General features: G+C 16.3%; 1 pseudogene; it reads left to right on the top strand.

Moving 5' to 3' along the window:
* The first annotated feature begins 1,202 nt into the window (after positions 1 to 1,202).
* Positions 1,203 to 7,694, top strand: LOC143307135 (cytochrome b pseudogene; annotated as a pseudogene).
* The last annotated feature ends 956 nt before the right edge of the window (positions 7,695 to 8,650 follow it).

Below are 8,650 nucleotides of genomic sequence, written 5' to 3'. Positions count from 1 at the left end.
TCAGGAATTTCCCTAACTTGAAGTCACAATAGATTATTAAATAAAAATTATATAGAAAGAAAAATTTCTCTAATAATTACTATTATTTTAGGAATATATTTTTCTTTTCTCCAATTTATTGAATATATAGAAGCTCCATTCTGTTTTAATGATAGAATTTTTGGATCTATTTTCTTTATAGCAACAGGATTTCACGGATTACATGTAATTATTGGAATTATTTTCTTATTTATTACACTAATCCGATTAATTAATCTACATTTTTCTGCAACTCATCATTTTAATTTTGAAGCAGCATCTTGATATTGACATTTTGTAGATGTAATTTGATTATTTTTATATATTTCAATTTATTGATGAATATTTTAAATATAATAATAATTAATATATATATAGTATAAACTTAATTACATTTAATTTCCAATTAAAAAATTTATAAAATTAATATATATAATTTTTAATATTATATTTTTATTTTATTTTATAATAATTATTACTTCTATACTTATATTAATTAATTTTTATTTAAGAATATATAAACCATTAAATCGAGAAAAAATTACCCCATTTGAATGTGGATTTAACTCCCAATCAAACTCCCGTCTCCCATTTTCTACACAATTTTTCCTAATTACTTTACTATTCTTAATTTTTGATATTGAAATTATCTTAATTTTACCATCTATCTTTTTAATAAAATTTAAATCTATTTTTTTAATATTAATTATTTTAATTTTTATTTTTTTAATAATTATTAGTCTACTTATTGAATGAAGTTATAGATTATTAAATTGAATTTTTTAATATATGGACTAAAAAAGTCTAATATTAAGCCGAAATTAATTGTAAAAATTACTTCATATATTTATATATATAATATATACATATTAATATTAATTGAAGCTAAAATAGAAGCAATTTATTGTTAATAAATTTATTGAATTAAAATTCCAATTAAAGAAATAAATTTAAATAGAACTTCTAATTCTAAATTTAATATTTTATATATTATTATTTCTAAATAATTTTTATATAGTTTAATAAAACTTTATATTTTCAGTATAATATTAATAAATATAAAATTTATTTATAAAAATTATATTTATAAAAATTTTATTTAAAAATATTAAAATTACCTTAATATCTTCAATATTATGCTCTTCTTAAGCTATTTAAATTTTAAATTAAAAAAATAAAAATTAATATTATTAATAAATTAGTTAATAATATATTCATAAAATTATATTCATTTAACTTATATTTAAATAAATAAAATTTCAATTTTATAAATTTAATCTTAAATTCAAATAAATTTTTTTCATGAATATTTTCATACAATATAACTATATTTAAAGGTAAATCATAATACAAATAAATTTTTTCGATATAAAATATTGTTCTTATAAAATTTCCTATTATTAAATTTTTATAAGAATTAAAATAAAAAAACTGCCCAATCAAAATTCCACATAAAATTAATTTTATAACCATAATTTTTAAATTTATTGTTAATACAATTAAATAATTTAAATTAAAAATTTTAAAATATAAATATCCAATAAAAAAAATAGTTATTAATAAAATAAATATACAAAAATTTACCAAAATACCTTCTTTCTTAATTAAATTTACATAATAATTTTTTTTAGAAAATAAAATAAATATAATTAATCGAATAGAATAAGATACAGTAAAAATTGTAGAAAAAATTAAAAATATTATTCTAATTATATTTATTTTTCTTAAAAAAATTAATTCCATAATTATATCTTTAGAAAAATATCCTGATATAAAAGGAAATCCTATTAAACATATTAAAGAAAAAATTAAAACTATAGTTTTAAAAGGATAAATATAAATTATACCACCATAACATCGGATATCTTGATTTCTATTAAAATTATGAATAAATCTACCCACACATAAAAATATTAAAGATTTAAATAAAGCATGAATTACTAAATGAAAAAAAGCTATTTCCCAAAATCCTAATCTTAAAATTCTTATTATTAATCTTAATTGACTTAAAGTCGATAAAGCAATAATTTTTTTAAAATCAAATTCATAATTTGCAATTAAACCCGCTATAAATATAGTTAACCTAGAAATTAATAAAATATATTTATTAAAACATCCTAAAAACAAAAATTTATTATATCGAATTAATAAATAAACCCCAGCTGTTACTAAAGTTGAAGAATGAACTAAAGATGAGACAGGAGTAGGAGCTATTATTGCAGCAGGTAATCATAAAGTAAATGGAATTTGAGCTCTTTTTGTAAAAGCTACTAATACTAATAAAATTAATATTAATAAATTAAATTTATAAATTATTAAATTTCACCTCCCATATATTATTCCCATAGTAATTATTAATAAAATTCCCACATCCCCTACACGATTTCTAAAAATTGTTAATATTCCAGCATTATAAGCTTTATCATTTTGATAATAAATAATTAAACAATAAGAAATTAATCCTAAACCATCTCATCCTAATAAAATTGTTAAAAATCTAGGTCTCAAAATTATAAAATATATTGATACTACAAATAAAATTACTAAAATAATAAATCGATTTATAAATTTATCCCCTTCTATATAATAAATTCTATAAATTAATACAACTATAGAAATAAGTGAAACTAATATTAAAAATATTATTCTATAAAAATCTAAATAAATAAAAAAAGAAAATTTTATTCTATTATATCTATAAATTATTCATTCTAAAATAATTAAATTCCTATTAAAAAAAATAATTATTATAAATAAAAAAAAAAATCCCGTAAATACAAATAATATATATACAAATATAATTAAAATAATTTAAAGTACTTAATTTACATCTTTGAACCCACATTTCAAAATTTTTTTTTAAACTATTTAAATTAAATAAAAATTCTTAAATTTAAAATAACTATATTTAAAGGAATTCAATGAAATAATAAAATTAAATAATTAATTAATTTTCCTCTTCTTAATCTTTTATAAAAAAAATTCTTTCCATGAACAATAAATCTAAAAAAATATAAAGAATACATAAATCTAACTAAACAATAAAAAAATAATTTAATTATTAATAATCTTATTCAATTAACTAATCTTATCAATAAAAAAATTTCCCCAACTAAATTTAAAGAAAAAGGAGCAGCTATATTTGAAGAACATATTAAAAATCATATCAATGATATAGAAGGCATAAAAATTAAAACACCCTTATTAATAATTATCAATCGTCTATGAGTCTCCAAATAACATAAATTTAATAAATAAAATAATCCAGAAGAACACAACCCATGAGCAATTATTATTAAATATGAACCTAAAAATCTTAATTTTCTTATAGTAAATATAGAAGCTATTAATAAATTTATATGAACAACAGAAGATATTGCTACTAAAATTTTTATATCAATTTGTCGAAAACAACTAAATCTTAAAATAATCCTTCCCAATAATCCAATTTCAATAAAATACTTATTCATTTCTAAAAAATTTTGAAAAAAAATCATTATTAATCGTAATAATCCATAAGACCCTAACTTTAATAAAATTGCAGCTAAAATTATTGATCCAAATACAGGAGCTTCTACATGAGCTTTTAATAATCAACCATGAATTATATATATTGGTATTTTTACTAAAAATCCTATAATTAAATATAAAAATAAAATTTTATTTAACTTAAATTTTATTCTTTCTAATAATAAAAATCTTAAAGACCCTATTAAATTAAATAAATAAAATAATACTAATAATAAAGGTAATGAAAAAAATAAAGTATAAAATATCAAATAATATCTTGCATAAATTCGTAAAAATCCTATTCCTCATTTCATAATAAAAAAAAAAATAATTAATAAACTTACTTCAAAAAAAAAATAAAATATTAATATATTTATTCTAAAAAAATTTATTACTAAAACAATTAATATTAATATTAATAAATTTAAACATAAAATCAAATTTTTTTCCTGATTAATTCTCATAAATACTAATCCAAAAATCCATAAAGATATCATAATAATTCCATAAGAATAAAAATTTAATCCAAAATTTAATCTTAAATTAATTCATTCCATAAAAAATCTATTCATTCTTAATATCAAAAAACTCAATAAAAATATTATATTTCTAATAAAATATAACTTTTTATAAATATTAAAATTAATAATTAAAAATCCAACTATAAAAATTATACTTTCTATTATTAACATTTTAAATTTATTATTATAAAACCTTGATTTCCAATAATTCTCAATATTGACACTACAATTGATAATCCTAAAACAGCTTCACAAACAGAAAAAATTAAATAATATATAAATATTCACCTTAAATATTCCAACTCATTTAATATTAAAATTATTAAATTCAATACTACGAAAAATTCCATTCTAATTAAAAATATTAAAAAATACTTATTAATTATTAATATTATTATAAAAATTAAAACTATTAAAATTAAAAAATATCTTTTTAAAATAAATTAGACTTTATAGTTTAAAAAAAACATTAATTTTGTAAATTAATATTGAAAATTTTTTCTAAAGTCTAATTTCAAAATAATTTTATAAATATCTTTAATTCCCAAAATTAAAATTTTTATTTAAACTATATTTTGTTAATGTTAATATCAAAAATTTTATTTATATTCATAAATCTATTTATTATCACAAATATTTTATTACTTTCTTCACTACATCCAATTACTATTTTATTCTCTTTTATTATTTTCACCTTATCCTCATCTACTTTAATATTTTTAAATATAAATAATTCAATATACTCTTTTATAATTTCAATTTCTTTAATCGGAGGAATAATAATTATATTTAATTATTTTGTAAGATTAATTAACAATGAAAATTCAAAAATAAAATTTTTTGAACTAATCACTTCTATTAATTTTTTTTTTATTTCTTTTATTATAATTATTCATTTTATTAATTGAATACCAATTTTTATATTTACAGAAAACATAATTTTAAATAATAATTTATTTAAAATTCAAAATATTTATTTTTATCCAATAAATTATTTAACTATTTTTATAATCTTATTCTTATTAATTTGCTTAACTCTTTCATTCAAAATATCTACAATTAAAATAATCCCTCTTCGTAAAATTAAAATTTAATGAAAAATAAATATTTAAAAATTTTTAAATCTAATAAATTTCTTAATATCATTTATTCTTCATTCAATATTCATCCTACCCCAGTAAACATTAATTATTTATGAAACTTTGGATCAATTTTAGGAATTCTTTTATTAATTCAAATTATTTCAGGTTTCATTTTATCTATGCATTATTGTCCAAATATTAATTATGCTTTTGATAGAATTATTCACATTATAAAAAATGTTAATTCTGGATGAATATTTCGTTATATTCATTTAAATGGGGCATCATTTTATTTTCTTTGTATATATATACATATTAGACGAAATATTTTTTATCAATGTTATTCATCTCAACATGTATGAAATATTGGAATTATTATTTTATTAACTTCAATAGGAACTGCTTTTATAGGATATGTTTTACCATGAGGACAAATATCTTTTTGAGGAGCAACAGTAATTACAAATCTTCTTTCTGCAATCCCTTATATTGGACAAACAATTGTAGAATGAATCTGAGGAGGATTTTCTATTAATAATGCTACATTAAATCGATTCTTTTCATTACATTTTATTTTACCATTATTAATTCTAATAATAGTTATTATACATCTTTATTTCCTTCATATAACTGGATCTAATAATCCAATAGGAACAAATAGAAATATTTATAAAATTCCTTTCCACTCATATTTCTCATCCAAAGATATTCTTGGATTTTTTATAATTTTTATATCATTTAGATTTATTATTCTACAAAATCCTAATATATTAAATGATCCTGATAATTGATCTATTGCAAACCCTATAAATACCCCACAACATATTAAACCTGAATGATATTTCCTATTTGCTTATTCAATTTTACGAGCTATTCCCAATAAATTAGGGGGAGTATTAGCTTTACTTTTTTCTATTTTAATTCTTTTTATTCTCCCATTTATAATAAATCATAAATTTAAAACTAATAAATTTTACCCATTAAATAATTTCTTATTTTGATTTTTTATTAATAATTTCATCATTTTAACTTGATTAGGAAGACAACCTATTGATTATCCTTACACTTTAATTAATCTAATTTTTACAAATATATACTTTATATTTTTTTTTTCAAATATATATTTTATAAAATTTTGAGATAAAATCATCTATAATTATTAATTAATGAGTCTGAATAGACATATATTTTGAAAATATATTAAAGAAAAATAACTTTCTATTAATTTAAATATATAAATTTATTAATATTTTTAAAATAAAATTAATATATATATAAATTAAAATAAAAGATAAAAATTTTTTTCAACATATATATATTAATTCATCATATCGAATTCGAGGTATAATTCTTCGAATTCAAATAAAAAAAAAATTATGATATAAAATTATTAATAAAGTAAAAATTGAATAATTAAAATTAAAAAAAATAATTGATATAATCAATCTTATAAATAAAATTATTATATATTCAGCTATAAAAATTAAAGAAAATCTCCCCCTATAATATTCAACATTAAATCCTGAAACTAATTCAGACTCCCCCTCAATTAAATCAAAAGGAGCCCGATTCAATTCAATTATTATTCTAATAATTAATATAAAATATAAAGGAAAAAAAAAAAAAATAAATTTTACATTAAATTGAAATTTAATAAATGTTTCTAAAGAAAATCTCTCAATAAATATTATAATAACAAAAAATATAAAAAATAATCTCACTTCAAAAGAAATAGATTGAGAAATAGATCGTAAACACCCTAATATTGCATAAATTGAATTAGATGATCATCCTATTATTATAGTTGGATAAACTCTTAAACTTAATATTAAAAATAAAAATACCAATCCAAATTTAAAATTTATTCAATTTCTAAAATAAGGCATTAATAATCAATAAAATACCGAAATTAATAATATAATTATTGGACCTAATATATATATATATAAATTAATTTTATCCAAATATATATATTCTTTAGAAAACAATTTAATTGCATCAGAAAAAGGTTGTAATAAACCTTTAATTCCTACTTTATTTGGACCTTTACGAATTTGAATATAACCTAAAATTTTTCGTTCCAATAATGTTAAAAATGCTACCCCAATTAATACTATCACTACAGTAATTAATAAATAAATAAAATTTAAATAAATTATTATCTATAATTATATATATATTATTTAAATTCTAAATTTAATGCACTACTCTGCCAAGATAATTTAACTTATTAATAATTAATTAAAAATTATTTTTAAAACTTAGTCCTTTCGTACAAAAATCTTAAATCTTTTTAAAGATAGAAACCAATCTGACTCACGTCGATCTGAACTCAAATCATGTAAAATTTTAATAGTCGAACAGACTAAATTTATAAACACCTGCATTTATAATTAATTTTAATTCAACATCGAGGTCGCAAACACCTTTTTCAATTTGATCTTTCCAAAAATATTACGCTGTTATCCCTAAGGTAATTTATTTTTATATTATTAATTATATTTCAATTTAAAATTCTATCAATCAATATTTTAAAATTTTAAAGTTAAATAAATTTAAAAATCCTCCCAACTAAATATATTAATACAATTTATAAAATTTATAATATATAAAATTCTATAGGGTCTTATCGTCCCTTAAATAAAATTAAGCATTTTGACTCAAAATTTAAATTTATTTTATATTATTGAGACAGTTTATATTTCATTAATTCATTCATCCCAGCCTTCAATTAAAAGACAATTGATTATGCTACCTTTGTACAGTCAAAATACTGCAGCTATTTAATTCCTCATTGAGCAGAACTGACTTTATATTAAATTCAAAAAGACATGTTTTTGTTAAACAGGTGAATATAATTATTTTGCCTAGTTACTTAAATATATATTTATATATATATACTATTCATAAAATAATTTATACAAATTAAATTACTAATTTAATCATTATATTATAACTAATATTATTAAAATTATTTTTTTTTTAAAATCAATATATATAATTAATTTTACTATAATTAAAAATTTATTAATAAATTATTAAATACTCATTAAATTCTTTTAAATTTTAAAATTAATCTTTTTAATTTTAATTTAAATTATTATATAAATTTAATTTATAGATTATCCCATAAATTATTTATATTTTCTAAAATAAACTTTTTTATTTAAATTTACTTTAAAAAATATATAAATTAAATTTAATTCAAAAATAACTAGATATCATTAAAATTGAATAACATCTAATCTCTAAATATATATTTATAATTTTTATTCAACAAAAAAAATTTTATATATTTAACTCTTTTAATTTCGAGATATTTAATTTATTAAAAATTTTTAAATTAACCCTGATACAAAAGGTACAAAATTTTACTTTAATTTATAAAATTTTAAAATTTCATTTACATTACTTATATATATAAATATATTTATTATTTCTTAAAATATTACTTTAACATAAAATTTTTATAAAAACTTTTTATAATATACTAATTAAAACAATAAAAAAATTTTATTT

Source organism: Osmia lignaria, unplaced genomic scaffold (assembly GCF_051020975.1).
Source record: "Osmia lignaria lignaria isolate PbOS001 unplaced genomic scaffold, iyOsmLign1 scaffold0045, whole genome shotgun sequence".
NCBI classification, from domain to species: domain Eukaryota; kingdom Metazoa; phylum Arthropoda; class Insecta; order Hymenoptera; family Megachilidae; genus Osmia; species Osmia lignaria.
This window is presented reverse-complemented; position numbering and strand designations above follow the sequence as displayed.